Source organism: Panthera tigris, chromosome B2 (genome assembly GCF_018350195.1).
Source record: "Panthera tigris isolate Pti1 chromosome B2, P.tigris_Pti1_mat1.1, whole genome shotgun sequence".
In the NCBI taxonomy this organism is placed as follows: Eukaryota; Metazoa; Chordata; class Mammalia; order Carnivora; family Felidae; genus Panthera; species Panthera tigris.
In genome coordinates, this window is record NC_056664.1 from 101528499 (window position 1) to 101550877 (window position 22379).

At 40.9% G+C, this 22379-nt stretch overlaps 1 long non-coding RNA gene across 3 annotated transcripts in view; it reads right to left on the reverse strand.

The window, feature by feature from the left end:
• Nucleotides 1-22379, reverse strand: part of LOC102953084 — a 79122-nt gene that overhangs the window by 50995 nt on the left and 5748 nt on the right. The window contains exon 4 of one of the 3 annotated variants that reach the window (XR_006217821.1): nucleotides 5543-5717. The exons of the other annotated variants lie outside the window; for them this stretch is intronic. This is a non-coding gene — a long non-coding RNA (uncharacterized LOC102953084). Of the gene's footprint in view, nucleotides 1-5542; nucleotides 5718-22379 lie in introns of those variants that run through there. 3 annotated transcript variants of the gene reach the window in all.

Here is a 22379-nt window from a genome sequence, read left to right on the forward strand (position 1 = left end):
CTGAGAGGGAGGAGGTGTAGGAAATTGCCCCTGATTAATATCTGCTGCTCTAGAGGATAAAACATTGATTAGGATTCTCAGTCTGTATTGTGTATTTGCAAGTGCATTCAGCAAAGATGTAAAGTTCATGAGGACAGAATAACCCTGGTCCCCACCAAAAAGGTCAGTAAGTTGAGGATCCCTCTATTCTTGTCAGGTAATAAGGATTGCTTCTGGTCCTTCCACAGAGTTTGGTTCCAGCTGTATCCTTTGTCACCGGTACGACCAAGAACTTGTTATCTGACCTTTCAAGAAGGCTTCGTTTTCCTCAGTGCAAAATGGGGTCCGTATCTGCCTCAAAGGATTGTTGGAAGGATCAAATAAAAAGCTTATCTTAATACTCACACTGGACGTCACATAGCCAATCACCATCTATTATTGCCTGGCACAATTCATATTCAGGTTCAATGAAGCAGATCGGTCAACTTTTTATTATTTTAACCACTAACCCAATCAGCATTGACAGATCTCATTAACTGGAACACGTTTGAATAATCATACAGGAAGACCTACAAATAATTAGAGCTCTTTCCAGCTTGTATTTTGACTTGCCTTTAGTTACCCTCATGATGGATGGGTATTAGTCACTTGCTGCTGTGCCATCAGCCCACAGTTTTTGTTTTCAGTGGGAGTGCCCAGTAAAATAGTTAACATCAACTTAACTGCAGTTTGACAAACCACAGAGTCGTTTCAATAAACACACAGTGTGCTGAGCTGTGTGCACTTAGGAATGGGTGAATGTTGACCAAGAAGATCCTATTTGGGGGTCCACCTCATCATAAGGCAGGCACAGTCTTCCCCTGAAATCATGGAGCAGTTGCAATTACTCAAAGCTTCACCTTAAATAGAAATACACCTGCCAGAGGAGAGAGGATGGGAAGGACTCACAGCAGGTAGGAGGAGACCATGATTCAAGTGACAGGAGGAAACAGGCCCTTCTGAGGTGGTCCCTGCTCATTTTTGCTGAAATTTTCCCAAAGACCATGCTGCTCAGGATTGTGCAAGAGGACCAATGATTACTATGAGAAGCAAAATATTCTTCTTTACAAAAGCTTTCCAGAGGGATTAGAATGTTTATGACACTTGGAGACTAGCCAAGCCAGTGTAAATTCCAGCACAGCATGGAGAAGTGATCAAGTTTACAACCTGTGGTCTATACGTTGGGCAAGCATGCCAGATAGCTCCCCGAGAGTGGCATTACCTGGAAAGCTCTTCGGAGGAGTCTACAAGGGACAGATGATTCCTCGTCTACAGTCACCTCTCTGGGGGAGAATCCCTGCTTTAACCAGCTGTGCAACCTCAGGAAACCTCCCCCAGAAAGATGTCTGAGGGCTTCACCTTGGAGTGCAGCTAACCCAAGAAGTAACTGCTATCCACCCTGCTCTTTCCAGCCTCATCTCCGGCTCCAGAAGTTGGTGCCTACTCATCTGGGTGGACAAGACCCTTATAGCAGCAAGAAACAGAAATACAGCTCCCATCAGCATAGGCCAAATACAAATTTATTGACTCAATGAAAGAAAAGAGTTGACTCGGGAAAAGAAGACTCTCAATCAAACGAGAGAATACAAGCCCAAGCTCCTCCCTCACGGTGTGAGTGCGCAGTGAGCATTTCTCTGAAGAAGGAGACTGCTGTTCTGGGCATCCAGAACCATAGATGTCTACCCCTACATTCAGTAACTTCCCACAAGGAATCTTGATGCATAGCAGTATCGGTGCTTTAGATCAGGCCCACTGCCTGCTCTGGTAAATAAAGTTTTATTGCATACAGCCAGGTGCATTCATTTATGCATGATCTATGGCTGTTTTTGCCCTGCAATGACAGACTTAAATAGTTTGCTATAAAGATCGTGGTGTCGACAAAGCCTGGGTCTACTGGCTGACTCTTCCCAGAAAAAATGTGCTCACTCCTGCTCTAACTAATTCTTTCAGAGATTATCTCCACTTAAAATCTGGCTTGAGTAAATCCAAAATGGTTACAGGTTTGACAAACCTTTCCAGTCCCTAAATGTTTTCTTTGAAAGAAAATTGGTTGTGTGTGTATTTATTCCTGTACTTTCCCTGAGACATCTACTTGTTTATACCCCCTATTTTGAAAGGCTAAAACCATGAGGCTACATGTTTACATTTTTAAACTTGTTTTGTATTTGGTAGGTTTGATCATGTATGAACCCCAAATAAATAGGCTTCCCATCACCCTAAGTAGGTAAGAGTCATGTGTATTATTGTTAGAATTCCCCACTTCAACTCTTTTTTTCCCTTTAAATAATCAACTAATCTCAAATGATAAACAGATTAAAAAAAGGTCCTTTCATACATTTAAATCTCTTGCAAAATCCATAAAGTCTGGACAAGATTTGACTGAAACAAATATTTTTATTCTTGCTGATTTAATTATTACTGATTAAAATAGATCTTATTTTTCCCTGGGACTTGTCTACAACTCAAGATTTCAAAAAGGACTGGTCCTAAAGATGCTGCAAGGGACTTCCTTTTAGTCTACGTTTTCTCTCTGTAATTGCTAAAATTGCTTGGCAATCAAACTGGACTATTAGTTCATGAGAATTCTTGTGGGTTTTATAACGAGCTCGATAGTCCATGCCCCATTTCTTCTTACTTGTCCTCATATTCTATGACTTAACAAGAAAACAGAAGGAGGTAAAAAAAAATAATAATAATACAAAATAAAATAATAAATTAAATTATATAGGAAGAACATTCTATCCTTTTTTGCCTGTAAAAATTTTCTTGATGCTATAGTTTAGGTGATTAATGAGTTTTATACAATGGTAAAACTTAACTTGAAAAAGCTACTTCAAAAACAACCAAGTAATGAACAAACACATTTGTTGAGGGCCTGCTATATTCAAGCAAAGCACTGTTTGGGATAGTGGTGGTTATAAGAATGTCTAACACAACATCATCCCTCAACGAGCTCCCAATCTACAAGGAAGATAAACAGACAGATACACCCCAAATCACACTTTGATGGAGGAAAGGAAAAGTGCTATGGGAACGCAGTGACAAGAACAATTAATTCAAAGTAGGAAGGAGGAAGGTGCTTAGAAAATGTTCCCCGGGGAACACGCATTGGAATTCAATCTTACAACCTCTGATATGTGTGTGAAAGGGTGTGATGAGAGCTCTGGTTTACTGTACTTCGAGGAGAGATAATACCATGAACAAAGGCAAAGAGATGTGTGTTCCCCTTTTAATCACCTGCTGTATAGCATTGAAATTACTTGTTCATGGGTCTGCCTCTGCCACCAAATTTTCAGTCCCTAAGAAGGGGCCACATCTTCTCTATCACCTGTGAGGCTAGACCTTCCCATCTAGGTGCTCAGCAATCCTGAATCGACCCTGTGATTCAATCTGTTTCTTATTTGACTCATTTCAGTTGTAATTCACGTTTTCCAAAATTCAAACTTAAAAAAAACACTGTAAATTCTAATCCCTGCTTAAATCTCATCAGTTTACAGGGACCCTATATTTATCCTCTCGGTTCCTCAGTTTCCTAATCTACCAATTGGGAAGGGGGGCAGGGTACACTGCGGAGGAAGAGTAATAACACATTACAAAGATCACGATAAATGAGACAGTACCTATCATGATAACATACCTAACTCCATGTTAGACGCAGTAGCTAATTAATTTGCCTTCATTTCTTTTCTCTTAAAATGAAGGGCAGTAAATCGGTTTTCCACATGCTCAATAGTAACGTAGAATTTTCTAAAACTGTCCCAGGGACCTCTTTCCCCTGTGAGTCCTTTTAAAAGCATTCCATAGTTGAATGCATTTGGGGACGTTGGTACCATAGCCCCCTCCTGACCGGTTACAGGGCACATGAGCATATTAAAGTCTCAAGTAAATCCTACAGTAAACAAGTCTGTTTAGCTTTATTTATTCCAATGTCCTTCAAACTTATTTGATCACAGACTTCTTCCCCATGATACTTGATACATGACAGCATTCATCAAGACGTACTTTATGAACTCAGGTCTAAAGAGGACATTCTTGGCTCACCACCATCATTCTACCGCCCACGTCCCAAATATTCTTGCCCTTATTCACATGTTATTGCATAAGGAGACATCTCAGGAAGGTAATTTTTTTGATTGTTCGTTTGTTTTGTTTGTTTTTTGGCTCCAAATAGCTAGCTGTTTTCCTAAGTTATGTGTCCTGTTTTCTTAAGCATGACTTAAATAGTCCTCCTTCCACTAATATTGAGCGTTTTTTTAAACCAAAGCAAAGTAATTAAGGACCATGTAATTTTAAGGTTTATAGCTTCTCTCTCTCTCTCTCTTAAATCTGCACTATTTGGGTTTATGTATTTATTTTTAATGCAAAGATTTAAAAAAGCTCCAGGAAAATCTCCTTAATGACCCACACCACCCATGGCTATCTGGGCTTCTCATTTCGACCCCCTGCCACTGTCACTGAAAGCGACCCAACACTGTTATCATTTGTCATTCAGCACTCGCTAATGTGTCTATGTGAGGTTCAGCCCTCTTTCACCAGTGTTTCCCTTTTTACTTATTTTACTTTCACTATTATCCACTAGTCCCAGCTTGAGGATATTTTCATCTTGCAAAAAAAAAAAATATGCATAATAATGATGCCTCTCCTCTTGCATTGTGAAATCAGAAAATTAGAAATATCTCTTTCATAAGCTCAAAACTCTAGGTAAAAAAAAAAAAAAAAATGCCAGAAAGCTTTTATGAAAAGTAGCAAAAAAACAATAGTAAATTAGCCCAAAATGTACAAATGTATGTTTGAAAGTTTGGAAAATACTTTCGCCTTCTCGTTTCCCTGCTCGTGTTCCACACAGGATTCTAAGTCCCCCAGCACTGAGGTAACATCCAACTTATCTTTTTACCCCCAGGACTTAGGGTAGTGTCTTGTGCACGGGGTATTTGTTCCCAAATATTATTTACTGAACTGAACTTAATTTTTTATTATTTTTCGTTAATGTTTATTTATTTTTGAAAGAGAGAGAGAGAGAGTGGGGGAGGGGAAGAGAGAGAGGGAGACACAGAATCTGAAGCAGGTTCCAGGCTCGGAACTGTCAGCACAGAACCCGACGCGAGGCCCGAACTCAGGGACCACGAGATCATGGCCTGAGCCGAAGTCAGATGCCCCAACCGACTGAGCCACCCAGGCGCCCCTGAAGAGCAACGAATTCTAATTTTATATCAACTCTCTGAGTCTTTACATGAGCAGAATCTGAGTAAATCAGTAGGAAAAAAACAAAACAAAACAAAACAAAGTGGCCCATATGCCCTGAAACTCAAATCATTTTTAATACTTAAACACCCAAAGAAAAAGACAAAGAATGTTTACCTTTGTGTTAGAAATTCTCTCCGTTTGAAGAATAACATCTTGATTATCCAGAACTTACAACTGGGTGTTAGCTTGCTCTTCTCTGCTTCAGGACAAAAGGGTGGGAAAGCGAGAAAGAAAAGACAGGAGGAGAGAGGAAGATGGAGAGAGAGGGAAGAAGGGAGGGAAGTAGGGAGGGGGAATGAGGAAGCCAAGAACAAAGGAATGAAGGAAGGAAAGGAAGGGGCTGGGATCCAGGTTGCTCATTTACTTCAAACAACTTTGACAGTTTGTTCCCGAGCAAGTCTAAATTAGGTTGAACTCCCATCGGTCTTCCTCAAGCTTCAGTATTGCATAGTCACCTTCAAAAGGGAAAATTTTGATGATGAACTTACCTTTACCCTTAATCCATTATCAACAAAATTCAACAGGGAATGCCAAAATAAAATAAGTAGAGGAAATAATATCAATGAGGTTTTCAATCTTGCACTTACATTTGCTTCTGCATTTATTGCTACTGAACTTTTACAAGTTTCCTTGTCAAACACAAGCAAGAAAGATCCGCAGGGGACATTTCCTCACAGTCTGAACCTCATGAATACGGCGCTGCCTGCCTCTGCTGCTCTTTTCACTTGAACGTCTGTCCTATTTGCCAAGGGAAGGCCCGAAACTCCCATTCCTTCCCTCTAATCAGTTATGGTAAAACCATCTTTTGCCTGGCATTCCATGATATCATTTTGCCTCCACATAGCCAAAAGAGTTTATTTATGTAATAAGTCACCTCCTATTATTTTCTTCATTACTCTGTAACAACGAGTGCTCAATTTTACTTTTATGGTGTCCAATCAAAATCTCAATTTCTTGACTAATTTAAGAACATTTCTGTCATTATGGCAGAATGCCATAGCTGGCAAAAGAGGGATGTCTTGGGGCGCCTGGGTGGCTCAGTCGGTTGAGTGTCGGACTTCGGCTTAGGTCACGATCTCACAGCTTGTGAGTTCGAGCCCCCCATCAGGCTCTGTGCTGACAGCTCGGAGCCTGGAGCTTCTTCAGATTCTGTGTCTCCCTCTCTCTCTGCCCCTCCCCCACTTGCATTCTGTCTCTGTCTCTCTCAAAAATAAATAAACATTTAAAAAAAATAATAATAATAAAGAGGGATGTCTTGGTGGGTCAGTCGGTTTAAGTACCCAACTCTTGCTTTTGGCTCAGGTCATGATCTCAGGGTTTGTGGGTTCGAGCCCCACGTCAGGCTCTGTGCTAACGATGCAGAGCCTGCTTGGGATTCTCTCTCTCTCCCTCTCTCTCTGCCCCTCCTCTGCTCATACTCTCTCTCTCTCTCTCTCTCAAAATAAATAAAAAATAATTTTAAAAGATTACTTAAAAAAACTAGCAAATGAAATTCATCTTAATGACTACTTTGACACAAATGCTGTTTGGACATTAGACTGGACAAAGAACATTAAGAATTAAATATTGGGGCACCTGGGTGGCTCAGTCGGTTGGGCGTCCAACTTCAGCTCAGGTCATGATCTCACAGCTCGTGAGTTCAAGCCCCACATCAGGCTCTGTGCTGACAGCTCAGAGCCTGGAGCCTGCTTTGGATTCTGTGTCTCCCTCTCTCTCTCTACCCTCCTCTGCTCATGCTCTGTCTCTGTCTCAAAAATAAATAAACATTAAAAAAAATTTTTTTAAAAGAATTAAATATTAAGTCCTTAGATGATCCTTCAGCATTGATACTAGGAACCCAAATGGAGACCCTGAATCTATACAGCAGTGTTTAGGTTATCTGGCCCACAATACATGTACGTTGTTTAATTCAGTGAAGTGAAAATACAAAATAAAAAAAAAAAAAGTTCTCATAGAATTTGTACACACTGAATAAAACAGAATATTCCAATTTGGAAAAAAATACTTTTATAGATCTACTGTCTTGAACATTAAATTTATCTTTAAAATAATGATCCTTATATTTTTGGACATTTCAATTATCAGAGCAACTCTTGATTAAACTGGCTTTATTTTCCAAGATAGAGTTTGGGGGTAGGAGGTTGGTTGATTTTTAAGTTTTTATCAAATAATTTAATTAAAGATGTTTTCCCCCTTAAAATGTTGCTTAATTTTTTTTGATTCTTTAAGTTTATTTATTTATTTTGAGAGAGAGAGAGAGAGTGGGAGGAGCAGAGAAAGGAAGAGAGAGAGAGTCCTAAGCAGACCCTGCAGTGTCAGTATAGATCCTGATGCAACGCTTGAACCATTGAACCATGAGATCATGACCTGAGCCGAAACCAAGAATTGGAGGCTTAACCCACTGAGCCACCCAGACTCTTCAAAATATTGTTTCATTTGAAATTTTAGTTTATCAACACTCTCCACTTGTCAAGAGTTTTGTTTTCTTTTTTCCCCTAGTGGTTTCCAGTTGCCAAGACTTGTAATTCAGTTTCTAAGTAGTAAAAGCATCCATCCAAGACCTGATAACAAGAGAGCTCATTGTAACATGTGTAACATTTTCTGTAATTATTTTGTTCTTCTTGTAATAGTTTTTTTTTAATCAGTTTGTAACTAATAGAATTTCTTTCTCTCCCTCTTTTTTTTTTTTTTTTTTTTTGGTGACTAAAAATTTTCCTTTAAAAGTCATATTCCTTAAGGGTTTTATATTGCTGAACATTTCCTTTTTGTTTCCAACTTGGATGTTTCAGTTGGTGGTGTAATCATTCTTTAAGGAAACTATCACTTTATCTAAACATGTCATCATTCAAAATGTCCCTGTCGTTTCAATCCACAAAGGACTGAAAGTCGAACAAAATATCAATATGCAGTGAAAGAACTATGTGAGTATTTGGAATCTGGTTTTCTTTTGCAGAAAAAGCAAGTCTGCTATCCAGAACACCACCCAGATAGTATCAAATCACATTAACTAACCATGTGGACCCATTCCAAAAAACCAATTTCAGAGTTACTGGGTTTTCTGACTTTGAACAAGATAATGCCATTTCTATTGAAACGATTCACTGAAATTCAAATTTAATGCAGCCTGGACTATGGTCATTACCCATAGCTACCTAGAGTTATCTTGCATTATGAGATCTAGCATAATTTCTGTTTTTCTCTGATATGACCAACTTTCCTTTCTGGGATGTTAATTTATAGGAAATAGTATATTTAGAAATAAATATGAAAGTATCCTTGAGGCATGAAAAACTTGTTCCTCTTGAGGGCTTTCTGGCTTGGTGGTACTGGGTTGGTTTGTTTTCTTCTTATTCCCAGAGTGAACACAAATCAGCAGTTTGTAACGCCCTAATTGCAACCAAGACCGAAAACTTAATGCCAATAATACCAATAAAGCAACTTGAAGAAAATCATTAAATACTAGGCTAGCTATTAATGATGATGATAATCATAATAATGATATTTTATGCCTCTGTAGTGCCTTTACTCTGAGCATCTCAGAGGACTTTATGGATAAATGCTTTGATCTTACCCAAATAAATCTGATTTTTCATTTATATGCACTTCTGTAAAGTTGCTTCAAATCTCAACATTAATCAAAAACACGGAATCTCTCAATTTTAACATTTCAACACTTAGCTTATTTAAAGAATACCTGTGCACTTTTTTGATGTTCTAGAAACAGCTTGCTTCCTGGGAATTGATTATAGGTGTTATTGGAGTTAAACATCTATTATTGTAAGAGGTACCAGAATAAATATAGATATTTGCATCTCTTCTAGGTCAGGAATAGAAATTCTAATGACTTAGAAAAGCAAATCTTGGAAAAATTTGTCTGATCTCAGTAAAATGTAGGCATTTCATTGTTGCTGTTTTTCCAACTTGAATATCTGAGTAGGAGAATTCTTTGTATTTTTAAAAAAATACACACACACACACACACACACACACACACACACACACACAAACTCCTTGGGTTTAATGGTGGTCTGCCATATTGTAAGATACTCCAGAAGTGAGAGTACTCTATGAATAATATTTCTTCCTTTGCTCTATGTGGATCTTTCCTGATAGAAAAGGGCAGCTTTGACCAAAGGGTACATTTTGCTCTGTGGTAAAAGCATAAAGTAGCTAATGGTCTCCTGATAGAATCTATACTCAACTTCCCCAGGTTCACTCATGAGCAATCCCAAACATTTGGCTTGGTCATTTAGCCAATGTTACATAAACAACAACAAACCCCAGTACCCAGTAGGATTACAGAAAGCACTAAAAGAATTAAAGACTGAGGAAGTTCCTAACATGATGCCAGGCATCTATGACGGCTTATGAAGCAGGGGCATGATCCCACTGAAAATTAAGTTAAAACAAAACAAAACAGAACAGAAAACAGGTTGAAATAATAACAGAAAATTCAATTGCTATCTTACGACCAGGTCTCTTAACCTGGGGTCCATGAATAGCCGCCTCTCTAGACAGCTTATAAGCAAAATTGGAGATAAATCTGTACATGGGAATTCTTCCAGAGTCTATCCCTCTCATCAGAGATTCCGAAGAGTCCCTGACCCAACAGAGTTCAGATACCACTGCCTTACAGTGATAATAGTGTTGTCAATAGCAGTGACAGCATGACAGGAAAACCTTCTCCCTCCTTCCCTACCCACCACACCCTCACACATTCACTACAGGGGAGAAAAAAAGTTTTATAAATTGGAATACTTGATAATTTTGTGACTGAGGCTGATACTTTCCTGGTGTTTTATTTGTAAATGAAAGTGTGAAGTCCATGAACCCTGCACTACTGGTCTCCCATTATCTGGACACACTAGCTTGATTGATGTGTTCTCTTTCTCCTTTTCTTCCTCTTCTACTCTTCTCATCTGTATATCCCCGTCCACTAATTTCTGGATACACAGAAGTCAAAATGTTGACATGCAGCTAGATGGGGATGCACAGTGTTTGTGAATCCCAGTGCCTGGGGGTTGTGGAGTAGCTTTTAGTTTTAAAGCATTCACTGTGAGGTAGGGTATGATTCATTTGCCTTTTGCAGATCAGAAAACGGAGCTCTGAGTGGCTAAATGAGTTGTCCAATTGTAGTCAGCTAGTACAAGACAGAGTCAGGGCCCAACCCTACGAAGTCCCAATTCAAAATCTTATTCCCCCAACTGAGACCACTTTTCCCAAAGGGACACAGCTTGGCTGTCTTCCCCCACAATACTCCATAGAAAAGCGTTTCAAAATCAAATGCATCCTAATTAACATGGCTCTGAATTGGAAGATATAGAAGGTCTGAAAGACAACAACAACAACAACAACAAAACAACCGTTCAACTTTCTTACCCCACACGTGACCGGAAGACCCCGCGTAAAACAAAAGTACCAAATGATGCCGAACTACACCAGTCTGTGTCTTTGAAAGTAACCCCTCACAATGGAGAGCTGGGGCAGACAATAACTTTTTACCCCATTTTCCCTAACCACCAACCCAAAACGTGTATTCTGAGTGAATTAGCTGCCACATGGAGGAGTTTTCTCTCATCTACCTGCTTTAGCTTATCAAAGTGTTTAGACCACATCGCTCTGGACCTAAACCCCCTCCTTAGCGTCAGTCCTCTCCTTGATGCTGATCTCCCCAAGGCTATTTTTCTACTACAGCCAAACCTACTATATTTTTTGCCAACTCCGTCTGTCTAAAATACAGGCCAGGTGACATTAGCCCCCTGCTCAAAAACGCTTTATTGATGGTGACCCTACTACAGAATACTATCGAGGGCTTCTATAATCTGGACTCAAGCCACCTTTTCAATTTTGTCTTTCTACCCTGCCACACTGAAGATGGCAATTCATCATCATGTACCCCCCCAGGCACATGTGTTCCTTCAATGACTAGTTGTTGAATACCTACCGTGTACATGGACTCTGTTAAGCTCCAGGAATATCACAGGCATGTGGTTCCTGACCTCATAGAGCTCATGGCTAAGTGGAGAAGACAGGCAATAAACAAGAAAATAACTGAACTGTGGGAAGGAGTTCTAAGGAAAAAACATCATTCCTGAATACAGAAATGGGGATGGGACTTGTGGAAGAGAGAAAAGGATCTAGTCAAATAAGATAGTTGGGGAATACAATAGCTGAAGGTACAACATTCATATAAGAGGAAGTCATCCCTGCAAATGAGCCTTCCAGATTGAGGGACCAGCATGTATGAAGAGCCTAAGATGGGAAAGAGCTTGCAGAATGGGCAAGAGGCCTGTCTGAATGGAGAGCAAGGGACCGGGACTATAGCCTCCAATGAGGCAAAGTCTACATCATGGAGGTCCTTAGACCCATGGAGAGAATTTGTTTTTTCACCCAGTGTAATAGTTTTAAGCAGAGAAGTGCCACAATCGGATTAAAATTTTTTAAAAATCAAAGAGACATTGATAACCAAGATAAGCCTCTGTCTTCAAAGGGAACTGAAAATAGAATAGTAATCATGCTGAAAAGCAGAAGTACTGAAGTATAGGGAAAAAAATGATACAGGCTGTTGTACGAGTATGTGTTTACTTCAGGTTTTCTGCTAACAAAACATGAGACTAGAAAATTTTCGAAGATCCATTTTAGGCTTGAAACAATCTAAAGCCTATCCAGCCTGGAAGTATGATCTTGCATATTCTGTATGGAGACAAGGTGAAAGTCAGAGCTTTTCGGCACAACTTCAACTCTTTGGGCCCAAATCTATTGTAGGGGTCTGGGGGTAGGGGCCGGAATAGATTGTAAATACATTATACAGAATACATTACAAACTAAGCTCAGCCTGAATTTCAGAGCATGCAAACTCATGGTATTCCTAAGTAAATTCCATATATAAAGTTAGCTAACACCTAAGGACATCTACCGTCTAAGAAAAGTCAGCAGAACCCCCTTAAATATCAAAAAGAGGAAGCCCACAGCATTCCCGCCAATTTTGAGTAAAATCTGCCTGAGCTAGGATCAAATCCTTTATATGTTTACAGCCTGTCTCACATTAGAGATGCTTTTTTCTCTTTTTCAAGTCTGATGTAATCTTTCTTTCTTTCTTTCCTTTTCTTTTTTTTTTTTTTTGTTTTTTTTGTTTTTTTTGTTTTTTTGACAAAACTGTGGAGCAAACCCTAGGAAAACCGTGTGGAAATAGATTTTAAACAAATGTGTTATAGAAGCACGTTAACACCTAAGCAGGCGGTAGCATTGTCCCCTGAAGAATCTGGCCTTGTTTGCAGACCATTGAGGCCCTTTGAGGTTGCACATCGGCTTGCTCGCAGTTGGGCCTGAATTGTCACACTGCTGAAGACACAGCACGAGGTGTCTAACCCTTCTCTGGGACTGCTGTGCGGGCCGATGTCAACACCGCTGGCCTTGCTGCCTGGATTCTACATGATTTTCACTATTGACCTTCCCGTTCCTGTGGCTCTGAATCAATAACTTTTTGTTACTAAAGCTTCCCTTAAAAACACATGAGCAAGGTTAGAACGAGAGAGTGTGCTTTTTCTGTGTCTCAGAATGTCCTTGTTCCCCCGGTAGACCATGGATCCAGGACGTGGCTGTGAATGTTGGCGTGTGTGGAAACGGAAAAAGCAAACCTTCCCCACAACAGCTTAACGTGAATTACAAAATGCACGAATCCAGAGCCCTGGCTTATCATTTGTGGTCTCTCTCATGGCCAGTTCCAAATCTGCCTGAGGGGGGGTCCCAGCAGCAGGCCCCCCAGCACCGTCCCCAAGGGAGTCACATGCGATATAGTGATTAAGCGGTGTTTCTGGAGCTTTCTTCATGATGCTGACAGAGGATGTGACCCCCACTTAACTTCCTAACCTTTTCTTTTGATCAGATTCCCAGGTAGCTATAGCAATTCCGAACTGCAGGCCTTGAGTTTGAAGATATTACAAATAAGCCTCCGCAGCTGTGGCAGTATTGAAAGAAATTGTTTCTTACCAGGCACGATGGGCTGCTTGGAACAGCCTCATAAGGCTTGACTAACAGTCTGGAGGCTGTGTTGGTGCAATACAGCTCTCGGTATAAAATAACACCCACCCAACACAATTTGCTTAGAATCTTGCTCAATGACTACTTGAGGCAGAAGTCATTAAAGTGACTCTGAGGAAGGGGCGCCTGGGTGGCTCAGTCGATTCAGCGTCCAACCTCAGCTCAGGTCATGATCTCGCAGTCCGAGAGTTCGAGCCCCGCGTCAGGCTCTGTGCTGACAGCTCAGAGCCTGGAGCCTGTTTCCGATTCTGTGTCTCCCTCTCTCTCTCTGACCCTCCCCCGTTCATGCTCTGTCTCTCTCTGTCTCAAAAGTAAATAAACGGTAAAAAAAAAAAATTAAAAAAGCGACTCTGAGGAAATCCATTTAAAAACTGATGCCACCTTTTTAGGACATGGTAAAGAATTTTCTCTAGCTTTGAAAGAGTTGGACTCCTTTCAGTACTATCGTCTCTGCCTGATATACCAAGCGGCTCGCGGTGGGTCAGGGAGCTCGAGACGGCACCTGCTATATGCTCTGCTTAGGAGCAATCCATCCGAGGAGACCATACTTCCCAGAGCAGTGATGTTGCTGCTCCTACGTATAAAAACCACAAAGCAACATCAGAGGCTTATCTTCCTTAGGAAACCACATAAAGATGGGCTGCACTGTTTTCTAAGTGGAAAAAACAAACAGAACCATGGAAACGCAACGTTATCGAGAGCTAATGGGATTAGGAAAACAGGTACCTTAAGTAATCAAGATGAATTCATTAATTTCAAAAATGTCCTTTGTTGAACATTGGTGAGCCTGTGTTTTAAGAATGTAATACTTCGGTTCTTTCGTACGGATACTTGGCAGAATATAAGGCTTTATATTTCCAACATTCTTTCTCTGGAGCCTGGCTGCTTAGGCGGAATCCTGGCTCTGTCACTTTTTAGTTGTTAAATTTAAGTCCCAAAGTTCACTATATCTGAGTTTCTTCTATGAGCTTGGGGGCAATTTTAAGAATCTCATAGAACTGATGGGAAGGTTAAATAAGTTAATGTATATAGAAAACTAGAATGCTATGTGGCCCACCATAGGAAGAGCCGAATAATTTTAAAGTTCATTGCCATCATCATCATCTTCTTCTGCTGCTTCTTCTTTTTCTTCTTCTTCATCTTCATCATCATCATCATCATCATCATCATCATCTCTGTCTTCTTGGTGAATTCCCACAACAAAACAGTAAGGAGCTATGGGCAACGTGTTCTAATATAAAAATAAAAGAAACTAAGGCCCTTGAGGGAATGAATGAATAACTGTATGAATAAATATTTAAATATTTAATTTTTTTATTTTTAAAAAGTGCTTTTTTATTGATTTATTTTTTAAATATAATTTATTGTCAAGTTAGCTGGCATGCAGTGTATACAGTGTGCTCTTGGTTTCTGGAGTAGATTCCCAGGATTTGTCGCTTACATACAATATCCAGTGCTCATCCCAACAACTGCCCTCCTCCATGCCCGTCATCCATTTCCCCCTCTCCCCTGCCCCTCCCATCAACCCTCAGTTTGCTCTCTGTATTTAAGAGAGGTTTGCCTCCCTCTCTGTTTGAAACTACTTTTTCCCCTTCCCTTCCCACATGGTCTTCCGTTAAGTTTCTCAAATTCCACATGAGTGAAAACATATGATACCTGTCTTTCTCTGACTGACTTATTTCACTCAGCCTAATACCTTCCAGTTCCATCCATGTTGTTGCAAATGGCAAGATTTCATTCTTTTTCATTGCCAAGTAGTATTCCATTCTGTGTATAAACCACATCTTCTTTATCCATTCTTCAGTTGGTGGACATTTGGGCTCTTTCCAAAATCTGGCTATTGTTGAAACATTGGGGTACCTGTGCTCTATGAATCAGCACTCCTGTGTCCTTTGGATAAATTTCTAGTAGTGCTATTGCTGGGTCATAGGGTAGTTCTATTTTTAATTTTTTTTGAGGAACCTCCATACTGTTTTCCAGAGCAGCTACACTAGTTTGCATTCCTACCAACAGTGCAAGAGTGTTCCCATTTCTCCACATCCTCGCCAACATTGATTGCTTCCTGCGTTGTTACTTTTAGCCATTCTGACCAGTGTGAGGTGGTATCTCAATGAGGTTTTGATGATGATGCGATGTTGAGCATGTGTCTGTTAACCATCTGTATGTCTTCTTTGGAAAAGTGTCTGTTCATGTCTTCTGCTCATTTCTCCACTGGATTACTTGTTTTGGGGGTGTCGAGTTTGATTAAGTTCTTTATAGATTTTGTATATACTAATCCTTTATCTGATATGTCACTTGCAAATATCTTCTCCCATTCCATCAGTTGCCTTTTAGTTTTGTTGATTGTTTCCTTTGCAGTGCAGAAGTTTTTTTATCTTGATGGGGTCCCAATAGTTCATTTTTCCTTCTATTTCCCTTGCCTTCGGAGATGTGTCGAGTCAGAAGCTGCTGCGGCTGAGATCAAAGAGGTTGTTGCCTGTTTTCTCCTCTAGAGTTTTGATGGTTTCCTGTCTCACATTTAGGCCTTTCATCCATTTTGAGTTTATGTTTGTGTATGGTGTAAGAAAGTGGTCCAGGTTCATTCTTCTGCATGTTGCTGTCCAGTTCTCCCAGCACTATTTGCTAAAGAGACTGTCTTTTTTTTCCATTGGATACTCTTTCCTGCTTTGTCAAAGATTAGTTGGCCATACATTTGTGGGTCTATTTCTGGGTTCTCTATTCTATTCCATTGGTCTGTGTGTCTTTTTGTGTCAATACCATACTGTCTTGATGATTACAGCTTTGTAGTAGAGGCTAAAGTCCGGGATCATGATGCCTCCTGCCTTGGTTTTCTTTTTCAACATTTCTTTGTCTATTTGGGGTCTTTTGTGGTTCCATACAAATTTTAGGATTGTTTGTTCTAGCTCTGAGAAGATAAATATTTTTTTTTTTAAATAAGACTTTCCAGGGGTGCCTGGGTGGCTCAGTCGGTTGAGCATCCAACTTCGGCTCAGGTCATGATCTCACGGTCCGTGAGTTCGAGCCCTGCGTTGGACTCCGTGCTGACAGCTCAGAGCCTGGAACCTGCTTCAGATTCTGTGTCTCCCTCTCTCTCTGCCCCTCCCCCCACTCATGCTCTGTCTCTGTCTCTGTCTCTCTCTCTCTCAAAAATAAACATTAAAAAAAAATCAGACTTTCCAGGGGTGCCTCAGTGGTTGAGTCGGTTAAGTGTCTGACTCTTGATTTTGGCTCAGGTCCTGATCTCATGGTTCATGAGTTGGAGCCCTGCATCGGGCTCCAAGCTGGCAGTGGGAGCCTGCTTGAGATTCACTCTCTCTTGCTCTCTGTCTCTGCCCCTCTGGTTCTCTCTCTCTCTCTCTCTCTCTCTCTCTCTTTCTCACTCTCTCAAAATAAATAAACTTTAAAAGGTAAAAAATAAAAATAAAATAAAATAAAATAAAATTAAATTAAATTAAATTAAATTAAATACTTTCCAACTAATAACAGCAGAGCCATGACTAGAATTCTCAGCCCTTTCCAATGACAGCACCACTCAGAACCTGCTCCAGAGAGTGGACACCAACCACCTCAGTGTGCATTTACTATAGCCCTATATCATTTTCTTGAATCATTGGTTGCAAATTCCACACCCACTGCAAGGTGTCTATTTTCTTGTCACCGTCTCTTGAAGGCATTAGGTGTTGTAGGATAAAGTCACAGCCAGTAATTTCTCCCGATCCCTGGATATGTATCCCTAGGTCTTATACTCATATTCACCTCTTTTAAATTACAAAGCAGTTGATACACAAATTGCTTCCATTCCCTCTCTCAAAAAGTAAATTTCTTCCTATTTGCTGGGGATGACTCCTCTTCCTCTTCTTCTGTCTCTCTTCCTCCTTCCCTCCCTCCCTCTAAATTTCTATAGATTTCTGTTTCATCAGTTATTCTCCTTTTCTTTTCTCCTTTTCTAAAGTATCGTCAGATTATTTCTGCTCCCTCCTCCATCTTTTTTTACTTTAAAGAAGAAAAGATCTTCCCTCTTATGTCAAATCTTTACTTTGCATTGTGACTTTTCATTAAGGGTCCGTAGTCTCTCTCTGCTCACTCCCATATCCTATAATCTAGCACATATGTTTGTCAAGCTTATTGGGATTTCTTGCTCGAAAGTCACCGGGAAGCCACTTACTATTGTATCTAGCGCCCTTTTCTCAGCCCTCACTCCCTTCCTCACTCAAGAAGTGACACCCAGGTAGGGTGGGGGTATCTCTCTCTGCACACTCTCCCTTGGAGCTCATTGCCTCAATGCCATTCTCATTGTCCTCACAACCTTCCCTCAGGCTTCTCTGTTGTCTTTGTTTTCTTACCTGACTTTTAATTTTTTTTCAGTTAAAAAATGTCTGTCTTCAAGCCCTAGTCACCGTCCCTCCTTTATTTACTTACCTGTATTATGGATCTATTAAATTCCATTTTCTCACTAAAAGCTCTTCACCTTCTAATGATTTCCCTATTTCATGTATTGGTCATGGGTGACTCTCAAGGGATTGGAAGTAAAAATGGCCTGGGATTCAATCTGAGCTTTGCCATTTACTGTATCATTCGGGAAGAGGCTTCCTAACTTCTCGGAACTTCAGCACATCCTCCATAACGTGGGCTTGAGATGAGGAAATTATAAGTGCATACAGTGCCATCCTGTAAAGGGGATCATGGGAAGTTACCCCCTGCCCACCCCACCACACACATCCCTTCCCCACTTGAGGATTCCAGCACTGAAATCAGTACCAGACTTGAGTCCTTCCCAAGCCCCATCTCCCAGACCCAGTTTGTCAAGTCCACCTGCTTAACCCTCCTTCCTGTGGGTTTTCTTTCCACCTCCAGAACACAGCCTCATGGTTCACTGCTGGCTTGTCAACACAGTCTTCTTTCTAGTTCCACCACCTCCAGGTTCTCCCAACTTTCAATCCACCCTGGACAATGGCACCAGATTAATAAATATTCCAACACACTGCTCAAAACAATTACTTTCCTAGGGTGCCTGGGTGGCTCAGTCAGTTAAGCGACTGACTCTTGATTTTGGCTCAGGTCATGATCTCACGGTTTGTGAGTTTGAGCCCCACATCAGGCTCCATGCTGACAGCAAGGAGCCTGATTGGGAATCTCTCTCTCCCCCTCTCTCTGTGTTCCTCTGCTGCTTGTGCTCACTCTGTCTCTGTCTCTCTCTCAAAAACAAATAAATATTAAAAAATTATTACTTTCCCAAGGCAACCCACCTCATGAGTAGGACACAGATTTGAGCCCAATCTACTCCTGAGTCTGTATTCAAAACCACAAGCCTGTGCTATCTCCGTATCAATGCTTGGACTAGAAATTCAAAATCCTTCATGATCTGACCCCCCTCTACCTATTCAAGCTTTCCTTCTGCCAGACCTATATATCAGTATTTGATTTACTTGCACTTCCTAACATAAGCTTTCTTTATCCTTCAGGATTCTTTCAGCTATGAGTAACAAAACACTAACTCAAGTGGCTTAAACAGTAAGGGGATTTATTATCTCATGTAACAAGCCCAGAGCTGGAATAGTTCCAGAAGCATTTAATATCACATTTGAACAAAAATCCTAAGACCCAGATTTCCTCCATCTTCCCTCCACTTTGGTCTATTCAACATGATCTCATGTGAACTCTCTCTGTGGTTCCAAGATGGTACCTTAGTTCTAGAAAACACGTACAGATACAACCATATCCAATAAAAGTAAAGACAGCAGCTATACGGTGCACCATGATTTGAGTGAAGAATCTTTTCCCATACCCCACACCTGTACCCCAGCCTTTCCCACCAGACTTCCCTTGACATTTCATTGGCCAGAGCTTTATCACCATCACTGAATAATTTGTAAACAAACCACCATGAAGCCAGATACATTTAGAGGCTTCCAACATTTGTGAGATATGTCCACAGTGAAAATTACATTGTACATCCCAACTCACTACATGCATAAACACATTTCATAATTCATATATAAAATGCAAACGAAAGTTTTACAAAATAAAATACATCCTTACTATATGATGCATTCAGATATTTTCTATTTTATTTTATTCTCTATACTACTCTACTCCTTTAATCAAAAACAAACAAACAAAAAACCCACTAAATTGGTTTTGCAGCTCCCTAGTAGACTGACTGTTACCTGCACTTCAAAAAACACTGGCTTCTACTAATGAGAATTTACTCAAGTATTGTCAGAGAGAGGTGAACTCAAGAATATCATTGAGTCAGTATGGTGAAAGGGGAAATGACTCTTTTAAAGACAGCCAATCCTTTCTCATGTTTGTGTGTCTTAGATTATATATTTATCATTTGCCCACACATACGACACCCCTCACTCAACATTCATTTGCTAACATTGGGATGTTTCAAACTTGGGCTGCTTCAACGAACTGCTGAAAAGGCTGGGGTTTTTATTTAGAATTTTGAAAAACTGACATCCCACGGTAGTTTGTAAGTCACAGAAAATAAATCAAGCATTTTTTTTTAATTTCAAGATCTAGTTTCTTTTGATGATACAAGTAGGGTAAAAGGTCATGAGAGTTCAATTAATTTACTTTAAAATGCTCCTTTTAAATGATGTCCAAGGAATAAATCACCAAAGATTAATCTGGAAAAACCGAGTCTCTCCCTCTTGTTTGGGATGTCTTAAGATCTGAGAACAGCTGGCCCCATCTCTGTTCTCTCTTCTCCTGATTCATCTTGCCCGTGATCCCAGGGAGAGGTCACCCTGGGGCCCTAAATAATATGAGCCTGCACACAGAGACTGCCACTTTCTCCCTGCAACTACCTTACCCTTAAGAACCCTGCCAAGCTCAGCAAAGGCTTTAAAGGAACTGGGCTTTGTACCCAGATCTGCTTTTCACCCACTGTGCCTGGCTCTTCACACATCTATGATCATTTATATTTTTACAGTAACACCTTGGTGTGTCCAAGGTTCCTGAGCATCTGTTAGGTATAAAGCATGGTGCAAGGCTACAGGGAAACCCACATGGATAAGCCATGATGCCTATTCTTAAGTGACTTGGAATCGAACACAGGGCCTAATCCTGCAAACAGCTATCTAAACAGAAATTTAATAGTGGAGGTTTCCAAGAAGGGATATTCGCTAACATTTGGGGAGTGCCAAGAGCCAGATACGGAGTTAGGCCATATTTAAACTACCCTCATCAAAAAGCTATACCTCTTTTGCAGTATTATCATCTCTGTTTTGCAGATGAGGAAACTGAGGCTCAGAGAATCCTAGTAACTTTTCCAGGGGGACATGATTAGTAAACAGTGAAGCCCAAGGGCAGAGATCCTTTAGATTCCAACGTTTAGTGTTTTCTCTGGCATTTTCTCTGAGTCCACAGGCAAAAGAGAATTTTACCCAGAGGAAAGGAAGGCATATTTGAAATATGCTTTGAAAAAGAAAGATGTGTTTCCAAGTGATAGGGAGCAGTGCGGGCTGCTGGGTACAGAAGGCAAGGCTTCAATGAGTTTTGCAGGCTGGCAAGGGCAGGTTGGGTTCAGGGGATGCTAAACAGTGCAGGTTGGTTGCTATGTGAGGTGTGAGAGACCTCACAAAAGAAAGCAAATCTAGAAAAGTTGCTAAATTCAATTCCCCCAGTTTTTATAATCCAGTAGACATTTCCAAAGGAGGAAGGGCCTTCTGCAGCTTAACTATTTAGATTGTAAGTCAGGGGGCTGGGGGGCATACTGGAAGGGCCATACAGAACAGGAACCAGATGTTGTATTCCTTCACAATGCTCAGAATAAGAGCTTGGTGCTTTGCAGCTAGGAGGTAAACTGCACTTTACCTCAAATGAATGAATGACAGACAAACAAAGGAGGTTTTCCTGCTCTCTCTTGCCATGTTGCTTAAGAAGTGGGTCAGGGTGGGGTGCCTGGGTGGCCCAATCGGCTAAGCATTGGACTTCAGCTCAGGTCATGATCTCATGGTTTGTGAGTTCGAGCCCCACGTTGGGCTCTGTGCTGACAGCTCAGAGCCTGAAGTCTGCTTCAGATTCTGTGTCTCCTTCTCTCTCTCTGCCCCTCCCCCGCTCACACTCTGTCTCTCAAAAATAAAGAAACATAAAAAAAAAAAAAAAGAGAGAAGAAATGGGCCAGGGTGTGCTGTTGGACAATGGGGACAGGGACAGGGACTGACAGAGCAGAACTCAGGGCAAGCTTGACTCGTCCCTCTATACCAGCCTCCACATGAGTGAGCTAAACAATATAGCCTTTCACTGCTTCTCTGGTTTGGCAGAAGTGATGTGCTGGAGGGCAGAAAGTATTCAAGAGAGAACAGACAGGAGGTAGAGGAGGCAAACGTCCTACAGGATTGGCAGTAGGATCTCCATAACCAATAACCCCCTGGCTCATGCTACCATACCTCCGAGCCACATTTTTTTACACAACAGCCTGGTATTTTCCTTTGGACGAAGGAAGAAAGAAACCTAAAATTCTGGCTGTGGGTTACTTATAGCCTTGTGGGTTAGGTGACAAGGAGGTGACACTGGTGTGGAAATTTAGCAGCATGGTGCACCACAGTCGGGATGCAGCTTTGTGCCAAAGTTCGGTTTCGAAGACTTCGCAAGTTGTTAATATATAAATTCCAAGCAGGAAGAGGCTCCAATGTGTGGCAGAACAGTTTTGCAAGTTTAGTTTGCTCGGCTTTACAGCCAGATAAAAATGGGCCCCCTTGAAGCCACAGTCACAACCTGAGCAAGTGAAGCCCAAACTGTGAGGACAGTGAGGCGAAAAGGGACAAAAAGGGGACACAAGAGATGGAGGGAACGTCAAACTTAGAGGTACACCTGCTTCTGATACGGTGAAGGCCCTGAATGCTTAATAAATGGTCATGATAATGGCAATAGCAGGAGTTACAGTCACATTAAACAGGAAGTTGCTGGTGCCAGTTTCTGTTAATAATGCTTAGTGACACCTTCCATTGGCCTTTATCTGCCAATCACGATGTAGGATGAAGGCATGCTGGCTACATTTAAGGTAGCAGAGGTTAGGGGGAAAATCTCAGAGATTTTCACACTAGTGTTACCCAATAATTAGAAAC